Source organism: Carcharodon carcharias, chromosome 1, assembly GCF_017639515.1.
Source record: "Carcharodon carcharias isolate sCarCar2 chromosome 1, sCarCar2.pri, whole genome shotgun sequence".
NCBI classification, from domain to species: Eukaryota; Metazoa; Chordata; class Chondrichthyes; order Lamniformes; family Lamnidae; genus Carcharodon; species Carcharodon carcharias.
This window is the reverse complement of record NC_054467.1, coordinates 155829843-155848588: the sequence shown is the minus strand read 5'-3', so window position 1 is coordinate 155848588 and position 18746 is coordinate 155829843. Positions and strand designations below refer to the sequence as shown.

Here is an 18746-nt window from a genome sequence, read left to right as displayed (position 1 = left end):
ACGAGTAATTTTCTAAATCTTTATTGGAGTTGTAAAGTCCACAAACCTATTTTTTAAATATTTTTCACCAAACGGAACGGTATAACTTTTTTTTGCAAGAACTTTCCTTGTTGAAATCAAACTATGAATTCTGTGGCTTCCATGAATATTACACAAAATCATTGTGAAAAATGCATACCTTCAATGTGGCTTTGACTTAAAGTAATATTACAGGGAAATCAAGAGATAAAGCCTACAAGTACTTTAATAGTCAACACTACTGAAGATTTCTTTAAATTCTTCACATCACGTCTCTCTCAAATTGAGATTAACTGAGGAATGTCCCATTGATTTCACGTCAAATTAATTTATCTTTAATGTGTGACTGAAGGAACTGCTGTAAATGGGTCTAAAACCTCAGTCAGGGAAACAGAGATAAAAAGAAATGGTCATCATGTCTGGAGACAGTTATTTTAATCCTGGAACAGAAAACAAGAAGCACTGTGTCCTGTCTTTTCCCTTGAGGTTCAGCTGTTTGCTCTTCCCCTCCCCTCCCCTTCCTCACATTCTTACAACGGGATCATGATTTTGCATTTTAAAAGTATTGCTGAAAAAAGACATATTGTTGGAGCTTTTCATCTTGCACTCATCAGGACAAGACAAAAAGCTTCAACAACACATCTGCTTTCAGCAATACTCAAGTTCTGTGCCACCAAGTGACTATTTTAATAGTAAATTACCAGAACCTTTCATTTTAAATATAATTAATTCCTGAAATATTTGTCAACATGCTTCTATTTTAATGCCAGTGATATTTTCTGTACGTCTTATCGCTTAAAACAAAATGTTGCTGATCTAGATTCTGCATGCAGCATGTTAGAAAAGTCAGGTATCAGTGAGCTGCCCCGCAGATTGCCTTTCTGTTTGATGTCAAGTGGCTTAACTTGTTGCTTGTGATCACTCTTACTGTTATTATGCCACTGACTTTTCTCGTTTGATGGCTCAGTGAGTTTGTGCAATGTATGGTGTGATATTAAGTCCTACATTTCAGGAAGAGCACAGCTTCAGTTTCTGGACTGTATTGAGTTAGCTAATCTCTGCCGAGGATGGCTGTAGAAAATGTAACAATTGGCCTCCATATACGTGGGGTTAGGAAGTGAAATATTTCTCTAGTATGTTTTAACCACTATCTTTAAGGAGTGCATGTGTGTGGATATTGGATGGGGGAGAAAAATCAGGTTCTGCTGTAATGCCCTCAAACAATCAAATAGCTTCCTAATATTCACTGTCTAGATTCACACAAGAAGAAGGATCATTTAGGAGAGGTAACAGTGGACAGCCACTCGCTGTACCCCATTAGTCAGTGTCTTCAGGAGATAGGGGGATGAAGTTGAGAGAGAAAAAATGTAGCTCGGGAACCAAACATTCTGCACAGATTAGAGTGAAGTTTATATTATACAAACTGGAAAAAACTGACTGCCTAATTCAATAGTCCCATGGCAGAAACACTGTTGAAACGTTGTTAGGCATCCTTCCATCTACAAAGGATGTTGGACACAGCAAACAACTGATTTCTGATGGTCTTCATATGATGCACCTTTGCTGATGACCAATCCTTGAGAGGCAGGTTCTGCCACAAGTGCTGCACATGAAGCTTCCAAATGTGGTTGTGGGTTGTTGTTTTCAGCATTGGGATCTGTTGCTAAGACGTCGTAGCCATTAGTCGTAACGGTAGGTACACCAGCTCACAGGAGGTGTCGCCATTTTGCTCTGTCATCAGCTAGTGATTCCCGGGTGCAATAGTTGATATTTAGGACCTTCATATCATGCTTCCAAGCCTCCCTGAAATGGAGCATTGGGCATCCCACTGATTGTATGGCTCTAGCTGCCTCACTATACAGAAGGTCCTTGGGTAAGCAACTCTCTTCCATCCTGCGGAGGTGCCCAATCCACCAAAGCCATCCCCGCTTGATTAGTGCCAGCGCACTTGGGAGCTCTGCCTGTGAGAGGACTGGTGCATTTGTGATTTGGTCCTTCCAGGATATACCCATAATGCACTGCAGACAGCGAAGATGGAAATTTCTTTTGATAGCTATGTCATCCATGTTTCACAGCTATACAGCACAGTGCTGAGAATGCAGGCCTTATAAACCATCAGCTTGGGCCTTAAGGGTCAGCTTCCATGTGCATTTTGTGAGTCAGCCAAAGATGGTAGCTGCTTTCCCAATGCATGCATCAAGCGCTGCAAAGAGGGACAGATTATCTGGGTGGACCCGAGGTAAAAGGATTTGCTAACCACTTCCAATGGGGTGTTATTTAGTGTGATCAGTGTTGAAGAATTTTCTAATACATGCAGCATTTGCTTCAGTAGCTCTAGCATTTTGTACTCAGGGGACAGTAACTGAAAACTCAGCCGTTAAGGATATTCAAACATTCAGTTAGTCTCATTGAGCAAGTTTAACGAGGCATTGGTCTAGCCATTAACAGGTCAATTTATCTAGGGAGAAGGTGAGACAGGGAATCTTTAGCACATTTCCAGCCACATTACCACCAACATTGAGTCTTGTCAAACTTAAAAAGCCCACAGCCCACAATGCCTGTTTCTGCATTGAGTGAAAGCTGGAAAAGAGAAAAGAACAAATTTAAAAGGTAACCATGGGGCACATAAACCTCTAAGCTAATTCATGGCAAATGTGTTAAGTTTTAGAGTAACTCCACGAGGGACTGACATACCACGAACAGCCCCAGTAGGATGATTCAAATGAATAGTTGGAATCATTCAGCACAGATGGAGGATATTCATGCCTGGAAAGCAGAAGAACTGTGAATGGTTTTTCACTCTGATGATAGTTGCTCAAACTTGTTCAACACTCTTAAATACTGGAGAACAATCCATGCTCAATTAGTTCTGAAATTGACAGGAAGCATTCCAAATGCATTTCGAGTCCAAACAAGCTAATAGGATAAACCAAACATGATGCAATCCTCCTCTTTTATTTGTGTATGTGTGTGCTATGCAATAAAAAAGCCATTGCTAGAAAATTATGTACAGAACAGTGAAATAGGATAGTGATAAAGGAATGTTGTAACATAGGCAGCTCAAGAACTTAGGAACTCCAGTCAATAATTTGTCATAACTTTAATCAATATAGTGCGCTAGAACTAACAGTGAAAGAAACTGCATTGAATTTTAGCCCTTTTATACATACTTGAAAGCTGGCAAACAATTCTTGCATACAAACAACATAATGGGCCAGACTTAGTCATACTGTTGCAGCACCCGGAGGCGGGCCTGGAAGTCATTGGGAATCGGGAACAGGTCAGTGACAGCCGGGTGAACCCGATTACGTGGCGGCAAGGTCATGAACGTGGGTGACAAGGGCTTGCTGCCGCATCACGTGGCGGGGGGATGGTTCTGACATTGAGAAGCCCACACCAACTGATGGCCATGCAGGAACTGGCCCCATATTTAAAGGACAGCCAGTCCTGTGTTAGAGTTGGAAATCATCTTACAGGTTTTTTTAAGAAAGCTCTGCAGTTTAAATCTCCAGCACCTGAAATGTTGTTGGTCCTGCACAAAAAAGACATTCCAAAGTCGGGGGGAAGATTCCTCTGCTGTCTTGCACGAGGTCATTCAGTGGCATCAACAGGATCAACTGAGGCCTGACATGTCACAGTCCAGCCAGCTCACGCCCTCCAGCACTTGAGGATGAAGAAGGACAGGGTGGATGATTCCCATGCTGCCACTACCTTGCCCTTGCCTTGCAGATGGCTTCCTAAATGTCCTCCACTTTGGGACATGGATGTGTGATGCCACTTTAAGGGATGGCCTCTCTGCACCTCAGTTGTGCGCTGCCCCTTTAAATTCTGTACCCATACTTCTGAGTTATAAATTTTTTGCCTGAAACTCCGGCCCTCAGAATGTCAGCTCAGCAAGTTTTTACACAGAGAAAAGATCTCCAAGGTCAATGCCCAGCAGATTTTCCTCAGGTGGTCAGTTAAGCATGCAACAGGTAACCGATAGTTAAAAATCCCTTCGATGCCCCATGATCTCCATTAGATGGAAACCATTTCCTCAGTGTCGTGCAAATCCAAAGGATTCCAGCGGTGAGTTGAGGAAGCCACATATAAGTCCCAGGTTTTCACTGGACAGGTTACTGTAGGCACGAGAGACACGTGTGAGTTTCACTAAATCAGGGAGACAGGATTAAATCATGTCGAATTGCATTTAAATTATATACGAGTGGGGAATTAAGCATATCAATGAGCTTCCTGCCATTAACAGGTGTGATTCCCATTTTGTTACCTTCCCGCCGCCAACATAATCACTTACAGTTTCCCACCACTGGCAGTCCCGCATGGCCTCCCGCAAAATTCTCCACGCCTGCCCGCCATCTTGCCTGCTCCAGCAAACTCCACAAAATCCAGCCCAAAATATTTACATGGAAATGGTTTCCATCTAATGGAGATCATGGGGCATCGAAGGAATTTTTAACTATCTGTTGCTTGCTTGACTGACCACCTGTGGAAAATCTGCTGAGTACCTTATGCATCCATTGGCCTGCCTGATTCAGTCTTCCAACAGGTCTTTAAATGGCCAGTGCTCATACCCAATAAGCAGGTGTGGGAGGATGTCCAGATATGCAAATTGAGTTCCTATAGCGGTTGTGGGAGGCCAAGTTCAATTTCAAAGAGAAATGTGTGGTCCTTAAAGAAAGTTTTTCTGTTTCAGTGAGACAGGCATTCATGCTTCTTCCGGCCCACAAAACATTTTCTGGTCTATTTCCACCCTTCCCATCACCCAACAACAACAATAATAACTTTTATTTATATATTGCCTTTAACATAATAGAATGTCCAAGGCACTTCAAAGGAGTGTTATAAAGCAAAATTAGATGTCGAGCCACCTAATACTAAGTCAGATGAGCAAATGTTTGATCAAAGAGGTAGGTTTTAAGAGCATCTTAAAGGAGGAAAGTGAGATAGATTGGAGGAGACGTGTAGAAAGCAAATTCCAGAGCTTGGGGCCTAGGCAACTGAAGACACAGCCATCAATGTTGGAGGGGTTAAGGTTAGGATGCGCAAGATGTCAGAATTAGATGGACACAGATACCTGAGAGGGTTATGGGTCTGGAGGAGATTACAGCAATAGGGAGGACAAGACCATTGTGGAATTTGAAAACAACAATGAGAATTTTGAAATCAAGACATTGCATGACTAGGAGCAAATGTTGGTCAATAAGCTAAGGGGTGATAGGTGAACGGGACTTGCTGCAAGTAAGGACATAAGCAGCAGAGTTTTGGATGACCTCAAGTTTACAAAGGGTAGAATGTGGGTGAGCAGCCAGGGGAGTGTTGAAATAGTCTACTCCAGAGGTAGCAAAGGCATGAATGAGGGTTTCAGCAGCAGATGAGTTGAGACAGGGGCAAAGTTGGGTGGAAATAGGAGGTCTTAGTGTTGCCATGAGTATACGGTTGGAAGTTCATCTCAGGATCATATGTGACACCAACGTTGTGAGAATTCTGCCAGGGAGAGTGAGGAATCGATAGCTAGGGAACAGAATTTGGAGCAGGGGCTGAAAACAATGCTTTCAGTTTTCCCAATATTTAACCACAGGACCTTTCTGCTCCTGAAGCAATAGCTGTTGGATAAGCAGTTTAATAATTTAACAACAATGCAGGAGTCAAGAGCGATGGTGGTGAGTTGAGCTGGGTATCATCAGTGTACATGTGAAAACTACAAGCAATTCCTAGCTACCAGCCTACACTCCCCGTCATGGGCTCACTGCCGATATCAAGTCTGCCTTAGGCTCACCAGCACTATAGGGTCCATCTTGGGCTCATACCTGATACCAGACCCATCTAGAGCTCACAGCCATTGTCAGACTCACCCTAGGCTCACCAGTGAAACTGGGCCTGCCGTTGGGCTTACCACCAACATCAGGTCTCTGTTTAGGGCTCAAATGATTTCAAATATGATAATTTATCTTTTATGTTAGGAGTAAATTGTTCTTTACAAAATGCAGTGAAGTGGTACAGCACTGCATTAAGGGGGCATCATTTACATGGAAAAAAGCTATTGGCAATTTTTTGTTGGAAATCAGAAGAACTGTGCATTATTTTTTGCACTGCTGATATCCATTTACAAGTAATGCTGTGGTATGTTCAACACGATCTACGTTAGTAAGTTATATGTTTGCAAACAAACTGAAATGGGTTTGTCAAACTTTTTTTCGGAGCTGGTGTAGATGCGGCGCTAAAGGTCAGGTTCTGCTGTAAATTGAGATGAATACTTGTCCTTTATTGTTGAACACAAATGTTGACTTGTTTGTTGAGAACAAATTCCCCCTCCCCCACCCACCCTTCTTGAACCAAACAAATTGTCTCCGAGTCACAAGCTTTATTGTGCTGACATGGTATAATCCACCCAGAGCCATACCACAGTTTACATTATTTGCATGCTTCTCAACTGACCAGTGCAAAATGATTTCCTGTCAACACTGGTGTCCCCTGAGGTATAATAGGGGCAGCTTGATGGCTTTTGGTCAGTTAGCTCAGGTGGCTGGAGCTGTCCTGTCTAGCCACAGGAAACAGCCCTTAATGAATGTGGAACTAATTTTGTTGCGTGATTCTGGAGCTAATTTAAAGGACGAGTTTCATTTCTTAGCATGGGGGCAGGGCAGAAGAAAATAAAATAATATATGCTTTACTTGTTCTACTTGCCAACTAGCCCTGCCCTTCGTGTGCGTTTTTTTAAAACAGGAATTAATCAGCCAGTAAGTATATTAAGCGTCCTATAGGAACACCTCTGGCGTTTACACCGGTCAGTAATCAATGCTTAGCAAGGCACTTGGTTTCAAGGGGTCTGGGTCTGAAATATTCTTTATTTTTAGTTCCAGAACATTGCTCAATGCCTAATACTTTCTAAAATGGCATGGCTGCGATAATGAACACATGTTTATTACTATGGAGGTCACAGCCTTAGGCTATCGTTCCTTCTTCACTGAGAATGAGGACGGCTTCTGCATGCTTGTTATCTGATTTTTCACAGCGATAGAGAGAACTCAGAGATGCACAGTCCCTGATGCTCATTCATTAACTTTTCATCTATTGAGATTAGGTACAGGACAACTCCCCAAAGCAGTTTGTCATTCTTCAGGTAGCACAAACCTTGTAAGAACCAGTTTTCCAGATTTGCATATATGAACAGAGGAGACTCTCAGCAACCAATCCCACAAATCTGTATGTATGAAATAATTTATTTTTTAATTTGCAGAGTTTCTTATTTCAATTTTTTTGAAGGAAGATACTATTTTAGATTTTCTTGGTTCGGTGGAATCCAATTGATCACTTGGTCAGAATAGGCAAAAATTGATTTTAATCAGACAGGCATGGAGCATTGATAGTACACCAGACCATGTGATCCCCACTTATTAATCTCTTGTGGATCTGCAAGTGTTCCTTTCCGATAGATGGTTGGGGAAACCTTATGAATTCTTTAGTAAATTGGAGCAAATTCAGTTTCAGAACTTTTTCAAAGCTTTACAAATACAGTAAAAGTCCACCAAAAGTGTTCCAGTGTCAAATTCCTTCAAATTTCATGTCACAGTGTTTTTTTTAACTAATCAACGATGAATGTATTGCAAACAAAGTTATAATGGAAATAATGCCCTCATAAAGCCATATATTTAGGCATTGCTATACATGTAAACATACCCTATAAATATTAATTAAAATGTCATGATTTCCTAATGGTGCATGAGCTTGGTGAGTGTTTATTTTTCGTGGAACAAAGTTGAAGGCAGCAGATTTGACTGGCTGATTAAAGCAGGCCCTTGCTGTGACCCCTGCAGGCCAGAGCAACCGTAAACCAGCTGTGACCCTGCTATGTGCAGCTGACAAGCTGGGCTTTCTTTATCAGTCTTTAGATGGATCTTGAGTTCCTGAAGGAATCTATCGTCCAGAAGCCTCTTTAAAATGAGCCTGTTGAGAATCCCATGTCATGCTGTTGCTGCTTTGGGAACATTAATGCAAAGCGTAGGGAGGGCAGTCGTGGCATCTGTGTAACGTTGTCTATGATGCTGATGTACCATGTACGAGTTCTCTACTCAGAGAAGAACCAAACGTAACTCTAGGTTCAAATGAAAAAAACAGCAGAAATAATTGACCCTGCTGGTACTGCAGAGTAAAAATTGTCAGGTTGTCAGTTCAATTCAGGAAATGCATTTGAATTAGGAGAGAGCGGGTGAATTAATCATCAGCCCTGAATTGCAACACTCAAGTGTCAGACTTCAATTTTTTTTGTAGATTTGTTTCTCCTGAAGGAGTACATTGTTCCTTGAATCCCACTCAACTGGTCAATCATAATCTATTTGCCTAGTTAGTGAGGCTATTTGACGGTGAGGGGCATCACTATTAAGGCTGATCCAATTCTCACAATAAGTTTATTAATTTATTACCTTCAGTTAATTTGCTGACTTTGCACTCACAATGGCAGCCTCCAACCCTTCCTCCTCAGGAGCACATCAGAAATTTCAGCACCCGCTGCACATGATTTTCCAACCATTATTTTAAACAGTTGGAAAAAATCTCACACGAAAAGTGCACTGCAGTTTTCAATATTTGCTCTCTGCAGGTGAGGCTCCCCACTGGGAATGCAAATTTGTAAAATTACCTCTAATGACCAAGGAGTGGCCACTTGATAACATTCAGGAAGAGAGATCCAGGCTGATTTTGTCCTTTTCTCAGACCAGACATGCTGAGACTAATGAAAGGAATCCTACAACTGACTTGGATTAGATTAGAATGCAGACCAGGATCTGGCCTGAGACCTTGGACAGAAATTTAAAGCAGTTTAATAACTGGACTGAAGTTTAAGGCACCTGTTTGGTTTGGAACAGGAGGGAGCAATGTCTTTGCCAGGGCTTCCCACACTTGCACTGTTAAAAGTCATCAGCCTTATCCCAATCTTAGGCCATAAAAATCTGAATCCAGAATTTTGCCATCAGGATAAAAGAGATGAATTTAGCAGCAGTGACATAAAGAGAAAAAATACAATGCTGCTCTCCTTCAACGTACATGAAAAAGCATCAATATAAGTATACTTGTAAAGGAGATCCTGTGTAAATACTCAGGAAATCCAATTCAATTTGGATAATGGTCATCTAGATTGTATCTAATTGGGATTGTGAAGTGAGCTGACAATCTGTGCAAATTGATTGTTCAGCCTTTAGCTTTTTTTAGGTGTGTGAGATTAGCAACTCCGGGATAGTGCCACTTCACTCAATGAAACCTACCATTATAAATCCATCATGGCAGACATGTAGTGAAGTTCTAGGGATCATACATCTGGATCAAGAGCACACCATGTATGCACTTCGCAGCAAAGATTGGTATTACATGATAACTAACAAAGCATTTATTTGTGGGAAAGAAAATAAAGTTGAAACAAGTTTTCATTCCAGAAACTTTGGAGTCATTCTGCACTCATTCAGAGATTTGTAAAATGACTATTTAGGAGAACAAGTGTCCTATTTTTCATATATTTCATATTGGAACATGGTAACTCAGATTGTAGCATGTGTGCGGGAGTAGGATCTGTACCCAGGGAGTTCCTCAGGGTAGTGTCCTAGGCTCAACCGTCTTCAGCTGCTTCATTAATGACCTTCCTTCCATCATAAGGTCAGAAGTGGGGGATGTTCGCTGATGATTGCACAATATTCACAAACTGAAGCAATCCATGTCCAAATGCAGCAAACCTTAGACAATATCCAGGCTTGGGCTGACAACTGGCAAGTAACATTCATGCAACATGAGTGCTAGGCAATGACCATCTCCAACAAGATAGAATCTAACCATTGTCCCTTGACACTCAATGGCATTACCATCATTGAATCCCCCACTATCAACATCCTGGGGGTTACCGTTGACCAGAAACTGAACTAGACTAGTCATATAAATACTGTGGCTACAAGTGCAGGTCAGAAGCTAGGAATCCAGCTTCGAGTAACTCACCTCCTGACTCCCCAAAGCCTGTCTGCCATCCACAAGGCACAAGTCAGGAGCGTGATGGAATACTCCCCACTTGCCTGAATGACTGCAACTCCAACAGCACTCAAGAAGCTTGACACCATCCAGGACAAAGCAGCCTGCTTCATTTGCACCCCTTCCACAAATATTCACTCCCTCCACCATCAATGCACAGTGGCAGCAGTGTGTACCATCCACTAGATGCACTGCAGAAACTCCCCAAAGCTCCTTAGGCAGCACCTTCCAAACTCACAACCGCTATCATCTAGAAGAACAAGGGCAGCAGATAGATGGGAACACCACCACCCATCTGAGGTGCAGTGCCAAAGGAGGCTCAAGAGAGACAGTCAACACTATCTGCCAGATGATTGGGCCAGAGATCTCACCTAACTGTGTGGGTGGACGCCCCATGCCCATGGCTCTAAAGGTCACAGCTGCCCTCAACTTCTATGCCACCAGCTCTTTCCAGGGTTTGGTGGGTGATTTTTGCAGTATCTCCCAATCAGCTGTCCACACTTCTGTCAAGCAAGTTACAGACGCTCTGTTCAGGCATGCATTGACCTTCATCCATTACCGTTGGGACGAGGCCAGCCAGACAGAATAAGCCAGAGGTTTTGCAGTGATTGCTGGCTTCCCCCGTGTCCAGGGTGCAATAGGCTGCACACATGTGGCCATCAAGTGGCCAGCAAGTAAGCCCGGTGCCTTTGTCAACAGGAAGGGCTTCCACTCCATGAATGTGCGGATAGTGTGTGATCACAGGATGCTGATTCTACAAGTCTATGCAAGGTACCCAGGCAGCTCCCACGACGCCTACATCCTCAGACACCCCCAGGTGCCAGGGCTCTTCAGTGCTCCAGCCCGGCTGGATGGATGGCTGCTGGGTGACAAGGGCTATCCCCTCAGAAGGTGGCTCATGATGCCTCTCCACCATCCAAGAACAGAAGCTGAGCAGCGCTACAATAGGAGCCATGGTTCCACAAGGGCTGTGGTGGAGAGAGCCATCGGTCTTCTCAAGATGCACTTCCGATGCCTGGACCGCTCAGGGGGCGCACTCCAGTACCCCCCAAATCAACTGTCGTTGATAGTGGTTGCATGCTGCGCTCTCCACAATCTGGCACTGGAAAGGGGGGATGCTGTGGATGAAAAAGATGTAGACGCAGTGGCTGCAGCTGCACAGGATGAGTCCAGCAGTGAGCCTGAGGATGAGCACGCACAGGGAAATGCTGAGGGGGCAGACGCTAACCTGGACACATTCCAGGGAGGCAGGGACACCTGGAACAATTCAATCCAAGGAACCTTCAGCTGTCACAGCACCTATTGACCTCCAACACAAGCCTGGGCTGCAGCCTCCATACTGGAGACATTAGTGCCAAATCTGTCAGGATAAGAGCATTGACGATGGGCCCAGTCAATAAATGTCAATGACACACAAATCACTCATAACATCTCAGGAATCCATTCACCTGCCCAACAAAAGAGGCACCCCAGCCATGTTAGACGATCTTAATTTAATGCTTTCACAAAAGTGTCTTAACATAACACAGATAAAATAGTTTCGCACTGCAAACACAATCTGAAGGAACTCATAGGGGGCAGGGGGGCCAACAAAAAATCACCACTGAAGTACCTTGGATGTGCCTAAGATGCCTTAATTTTACGTTTGCAGGTGCTGCGTCTTTGTGGGGTGCCCCCTCACTGACACTGGCGTCTGAGACAGTCTGCTCTCTCTGCTGTCCTGTTGGTCTTGATGACCTTGGCGGACGTCCTCTGGCCCATGGAGCCTGTGCTTGGCTGACCTGAGAGGGAGCTGCCAGCTCCATAGCTGGCATCTCCCCAGTTGTTGCAGCCTCATTGGGTGCCGTGGTCACTGGCAGAGGGGTGGAGGAGCTGCCTGCCTCATCCAGAGCGCCCTGAGAGGTGCCCGCAGAGACAACAGGCTCCTGCTCTGCTGATGTGAGGTCTGTTTGGCCCTCCTTGATCACCGTAGATGGATGGACACTGAGGTGGGATACCTGGTGCCCAAACCACCGCCCACATGGGCACTGACCACCTGAGGTCAATGCTGCTGTGAGGGATTGTAGGTGTGAACGCAGCCCCAGGAATCCCTGATCTTGTCCCTGGAGCTGCCTCGCCAAGGGAGTCACCACTCTCTCCATGTAGGAAGCTTGGTGCTCATGCATGAGGCTCAATTCCATTGGCTACGGTCCGCGTAGACTTCTCTATCACTGAGACCAAGCCAAGCACAGCCTCATGTATCTCCACCAGATCATCCTGCACACCTGGCCGCATCTCATGAGTTGACTGCATCGTGGACAACTCCAGAGACTCATCATCAGCCACGAACTGAGCATGTGTCTGGGCCCCTGCAGTCCTCCAACTGCTGGTGCCATGGGCACTCTCTGTTTCCACCAGCTTCTCCAGTGATTGTGAAGTGCCCTCACCATGTGTCCCTGGACACTAGCCGAAGATCTGATGCCCACCGTGGTGCCAGTATCTGCGCTGGTGCCTGCCTGGCAGAAATGGCGTGACGTTGGTGATGTTGATACTTCATGGCCCTCAGGTGTCAGAGGGGGCCCCTGCTGCTCCGGGACCCGGCCCTGCGCTGCTGATGCTGAAAGGAAGATAAAGGAAATTTGATCAGTTACGTGCGGACAATGTCAATGTACATGCCTGTCCCCTGGATCATCATGCTCTCATCATTCCACACGCAATGGGCAAGCCATGTTGGTAACATCACTCACTCAACAATCAGCACTGTCATGGCTGTTGGAAGACTACTGGTGATGTGAGTGTTGTCCACACATACGTGCCCGTGGAACCCCAGCCTCTCTGGCTCTGGTGGACCTGGGCACGTGACACCTCTCCAGGTCGAGGTCCTCCTGCTCGAAGCAGCTAAGCAGCACTACCTGGGCTGGCCCACCACCAGTCATCACCTGCTCAGTGGTGTTGTGAGAATTCTTCTCCTAGAAATGAGAAAAGAGCATCGATAAGTGATACTTGTACTGTGAATCTCCTCGTGGCCGGCCTACCGCAAGCCCAGTTGGCCATTGCAGGGGTCCAACGCATCCATACCCTGCTGTTGCCGAACGCTCACACAAATATGCCAGGTGTGTCCTACCCGCCCGCCCCTCCCCCACAGCCCCTTGGCCACATGCTGCCTTCATCAGAGTTGGGAACAGTTTAACCTGCCGTAGCAAGGAGGCACAATGACGTGGAGCACAGAGGGCAGCAGATCCATCTGTGCCACACCACCTTGAAGATCCCCTACCACCATGTCATCACCTGACTTCCACATGTCCTGGTGTTCGAGCTCTGTGCCTAGGTCTAGATCCCCCAGGTTGCCCCCACCACAGTCATGTGGGCCTCAGTCCACCACATGCTGCAGGTGCAGAACCCATCTTATCACCACCCTCTCAGGCTGACAAAGCATAGGGAATATCTGCTGGCCCGCCCAGCTAAGGACACATACCCTCAATGACTCATTTTGTTCAGGCCAGTCAGACATAGGTGGGGTGCCGGGGGGAAAAGCTTACATGATGGATGAAGTGAACGATGCCAACGTGCAACCCACCCTTCCCAGGGCAGCAGGTCGCTGAAGCGCTTGTGGCACTGGATCCATGTGCACCGCACCACATTGTGGGAGCTCACGATCTCCACTACCTCCTCCCATGAATGTATAGTCAAGTGGGGTGGCCTCCTTCTCCCTTCCTGGGGAAGAGCGCCTCCCACCGTGCTACCATCCCCTCAAGGAGGGCAGCGAGGCACTCGTCTGAAAACCGGGGCGCACATTGGAGCAGCTGCAGCTTTTCCTTTAAACAGGCCACCGGGTCGCCATTGGACCTGGCGGTAATTGCTGATCCGCCGCTGCCCGCCCACTCCTGCTGTCCCCGGGAGGCACGAAACACGCTGGGTGGGCCTTAATTGGCCCTCCTGCCTAAAATGGTGGTGGAAGTCCACGCCTGCCCGCACCCACTCCACCCCCAGGCAGAAAAATCTGCCCGTAGGCTTCACACTATTGCTACCCATTTGTTAATCCCGCCAGAAGAATTTACTTCTAAATCAGTTAAATGAAAACTACAAATTTTACCTATTTCAATATTGTACTTATCTACCTTTAATGCTTCACACCCGGCAGCTCTTCTCAGTGAATTGGATTCTTATCACTATATCTCCTAATATATCCTTGTCTACCAAATTCTTCATCAATCAGCAGTAAAATGGAAAAGAAATCCACTATCTGAAATATTTTTCATGCTACTACTCTTATTCCAGTTATCTGGGATTCACATCTGTCCACTATATGCTTATGTTTCATGACGTGATTTATTAACCAGTGATATCACTGCATAGGGTTAGGATTAGGTCAGTGTCAAACCCCAAAGCAATTCAGACCAAATAAATCTCACACCTAATGGCAGAAGACCAGGCAATGGTGGTAAATCTGGATGGACCTGGGAATGTTGCATCTCCGATCAGATTCCCACTGGCTGCAAACGTAGTTAGGGACCTGGGTGGGAAGAATATCTGTCCGCCCTGAATATGGGCCCTGACATTAAGTGAATCCAATGGGAGGGATGTCTTACTCCATAGCAGTTCAACAGATGGATATCCTACTGATTTATTAGATCTTTAAGGATGGCTATACATCCGATCTTGTGTTAGATTTATGGATGATTAAACATCTTTAATTTTTTTGCACATTTTTAGTATCCATACTTGAACTGAAGATTATAATTACTTTACTTCCAATAATTTGCAGTCAAATCTCTTCATGGCTTTGCACTGCCCCACTTCAGTGATCTCCTATAGGTAAGGGGAGATGATGGCATAGTGGTAATGTCACTGGGCTAGTAATTATGAGGCTTAGGTTAATGGTTAGGGGGCATGTGTTCAAATCCCACTGCAGCTGGTGGAATTTAGATTCAATTAATAAATAAGGAATATCAAGCTCCCCATTAGTGATTGTGACTATATTTGTAAAATCCCATCTGGTTCACTAGAAAGAAATCTACCCTCCTTACCTGATCTGGCCTACGTGTGGCTCTAGACCCACAGCAATGTGGTTGACTCTTCACTACCCTTTGAAATGGCTGAGCAAGCCACTCAGTTCAATGGAGATGTGTAGCAAATACTGGTGGTCAACGATGCCCACATCCCATGAAAGAACAAAGAAAAATAATGTCCCTACAAATTCAGCTGCTCTGACATCAGCCTATTCCTTGTTTCTTATCCATCAGTGGCCATTCCCTCAGGCGGTGTAGCCTCCCTCCACTGTCTGAAAATCTTGCCCCCAACACCTTTAACTTGTTATCTCCGTCCTGGACTTCAAAAGCATCCTTCAAATTATTTTCTTTGATTGTGCTTTCATACCTCCCATTCCACTATCCCTTTGCCTATCCATGCTTTGTATCTGTTTTTTGTCCACTGACTTCCAGAAACCTCTCTGTAGTTTTGAAAGACCCTCTAATATTATGGCCAAATCTTGCACCCTGTGACAGCCATTATTCCTTATTTACTTTTGAATTGTCAGCCTTTCCGTGAACCGATAGCAAAGGAGAAGCACATGACAGAATAGTTGTGATAAATAGGCCACTGTGTACATGCATCATGACATTACAATACACAACACATATATAAGACAGGGCAATATACAACGTCAACTCTTTTCTTCTCCACCAATGCTGCCAGACCTGCTGAGTTTTTCCAGGTAATTCTGTTTTTGTTTTGGATTTCCAGCATCTGCAGTTTTTTTGTTTTTATCAATATACTTGATGATGTCAGCAAGGGACATGGTGGAGGACGATGGGCACTAGGTCATAATGACAACACTGCTTTCACTTGACAGTTATACTAACAGAAAGTACTAAATCTTTTTAGCTATTTAGCTAACAAAATCTGGCAATTTTAGCTTTATTTAGCCTTTAATTGTTTTAGATATGATCTCAAGAGTCTATGACAAAAGAATAACAAAAAAGCACGTTCACTAATGCAAGTTGGCATCGTTGATCCAGTGGACATATTTATTGACAGAGAAATTAATTTAGACCCATTTATGAGTCTGCAATGGTCAGCATGCTCATGGTGCATGGCAGAAATTGGAGCTCTGAATTTATCTGAAAATGGACCTCAGGCCTCATCTTCATAATTTTGGTAAGCTGCGGGCACCTGCCAGGCCTATTGCGGCAGCCCATCAGATTTGCATTGATATAGTACCTTTTACAACATCAAGACATCCCAGAGCACTTTATCTTTTGAAGTGTAATTACTGTTATAATGTAGGAAATGTGGCAGACAGTTTGCACACATTGCACAGTTATTTAATCCACTTGGAACAAAGAGTCAAGATGGCATCAAGATGGCTTGGGTTGAGGATCAGGAGATTGGCATAATGCTGGTACTGAACAAACAGCTGATACAAGTCTCCTGCCTTTTCTGTGGGAAATGAGAGCTTTAACATCAGGCTGGTAATTTAAAGCCACCTTGTGAGCGAACTGAGTATGGGCCTCTCTGAGTGTAAATGTGTCAATATCAAATTCAGTTGCAGATTCAAATTGAACGTAATCTTTGCAGAGGTCAAAAGTAGTTAGGTTAAAATGTGTTATCAGCTAAATATAAACTAGCAGATGATAATCACTTAATTAACAAATAATTAGTTTTTTTTTAAGACTTCAGGGTGTTTAGCTCACATGATTCAGATTAAAAGTCATGTGCCATAATTATGCCACAAGGAAAATTGTGAAATATGATTAGAACTTATGAAAAGTATGACAGCCATGTAAATTTATTTTGAGAAATTTTAAGACTTTTACATTGAGATGTTTCAAACAATGCGAACCATGGCTTATGTTTACTCATTTAATGTTGGAGACCCAAGGTTGTGCTTGATAGCCATATGATCATATGATCATTGTACTTAGAGCATGCTTTAAGTATCATAAATATCCCCAAGATGCTATAAACCACTTGCAATAAATTACTTTAAAATTCAGTCACTGTTCTTGTGTAGATGAATCATTTGAGAAAATTGATATTACTTCTTCAGAAGTTGTTGACATAAGCTGGGATAGGCTTTAATGGGCACCTTTGAACAGTGAATATTGAGACTTTGTGTGACCAGGGAAGGAATTACAATCAGCAGAACCAAATCTTGCTTTCACATGATGACCATGCATAGGGACTTTCAAAAGAGGGACACGGGATATTGGTGAGGGTCAGGGCTATGATGGACCATCAGATATTACCTTCTGTAGATTTTAGTAATTGGACTGTGTAACTGCAGCTAGTATTTTGGGATTTTCAAATGGCTTCTGTGATTATTTTCTGAAAAAGATTTCTGTTGCCCTTGTGAAAAAGAGAATAGACAATCTGTCTGGGTTTGACATTGAACTATGAAGGAAGCAGGGTGGGGTGAGGGGTGGCATGATATGGTCTACCTAGTGTTTATAGGTTTGCCTGTCTCTAAGCAATCCCTCATTAAGTCTAGATTTGTTGGTTGAACCTCAGATTTGTGAATTTTTATGTGAGATCAATACTGCATTATAAGCATTGATTGGTTTACTAGGCCATTTCAAGGGCACTTAAGAGTCAACCATATTGCTGTGGGTCCAGAGTCACATGTAGGCCAGACCAGGTAAGGATGACTAATTTCCTTCCCTGAAGCACATTAGTGAACCAGATGAGTTTTTACAACAACCTGATAGTTATATGGTCACAATACTGAGACTAGTTTTTAATTTCAGAGTTATTCATTGAATTTTAATCCCAACAGCTTCAATGGCAAGATTTGAACTTGTGCTCCCATAACATTAGCCTGTGCCCCTGGATTACTAATTCAGGAACATTACCATGATGCTACTATCCCCAGTGGGTGAATAATGCTAAGAGCACAGAATAAAGAAGACAGTTGTGTGATCATCTCCATCCAGACCAGTGGAAACAATGGGTGAGCATTCTATCCCATACCTGCACCTACTGATCCCTCTGTGCTGAGCCAGATATGATTATATTTTTCACACAAAGCATAATCCTGAAGTTGCTGGACTAAAATTTCCATTCACACCCAATGTTCTTAACTCCTCCTTATAAAAGAAATATATAACACAAGTAGATCACCTGTGGTGTTGTTTATAGTACTGGGATCATGAGGGCAGCACGTTATGTTTCCCATTGTCCAACTGCTGCCTAGAGAGCACCATCAGTTAACTGTTACTGTGGCACAATAAATGTACTGAAATTTGGCGTGCATTTATTGGTTGCTGTGTTTGCCCATCTAACAGCAGAGACTGTGGGCAGAATCTTTTTGCCACCTTTGACACGTTCTCCTATCTTGTGCAATAACCTTTTATGTGGCATCTTATCGAATGCCTTCTGGGAATAATGGAATCAATCAAGTAAAGCAAGCAACAAAGCAAATTTCTTAAGGGCAATGAGAGATGGGCAACACAGTGACATTCACATCCTATGAAAGAATAAGAATATTTTAAACATCATTTTGTGCTCTTACCTAAGAATAGAAGTACTTTGCTGAACTCGGTAAAAACGAACTACAGTTCTCAGAGCCCAAATAGAGCAGATGTAGAATGTGGGCATTTAACATGGAGGATTATAATATTTGCCGCTGTTTGTATCAAAACATGAATACAGCAAGTGACTAAACTGAGTGATGCTGTCTGTGGCTTGGAAGGCCGTCCAGTGGCTGGATGTGTGTGCGTGGGAGGTGGCTGCAGCACAAGGAAGGA

General features: G+C 43.9%; 1 protein-coding gene across 3 annotated transcripts in view; it reads left to right on the top strand.

The window, feature by feature from the left end:
- dlc1 (DLC1 Rho GTPase activating protein) overlaps positions 1–18746 on the top strand; it is a 593090-nt gene that overhangs the window by 527122 nt on the left and 47222 nt on the right. The window lies entirely within an intron of this gene.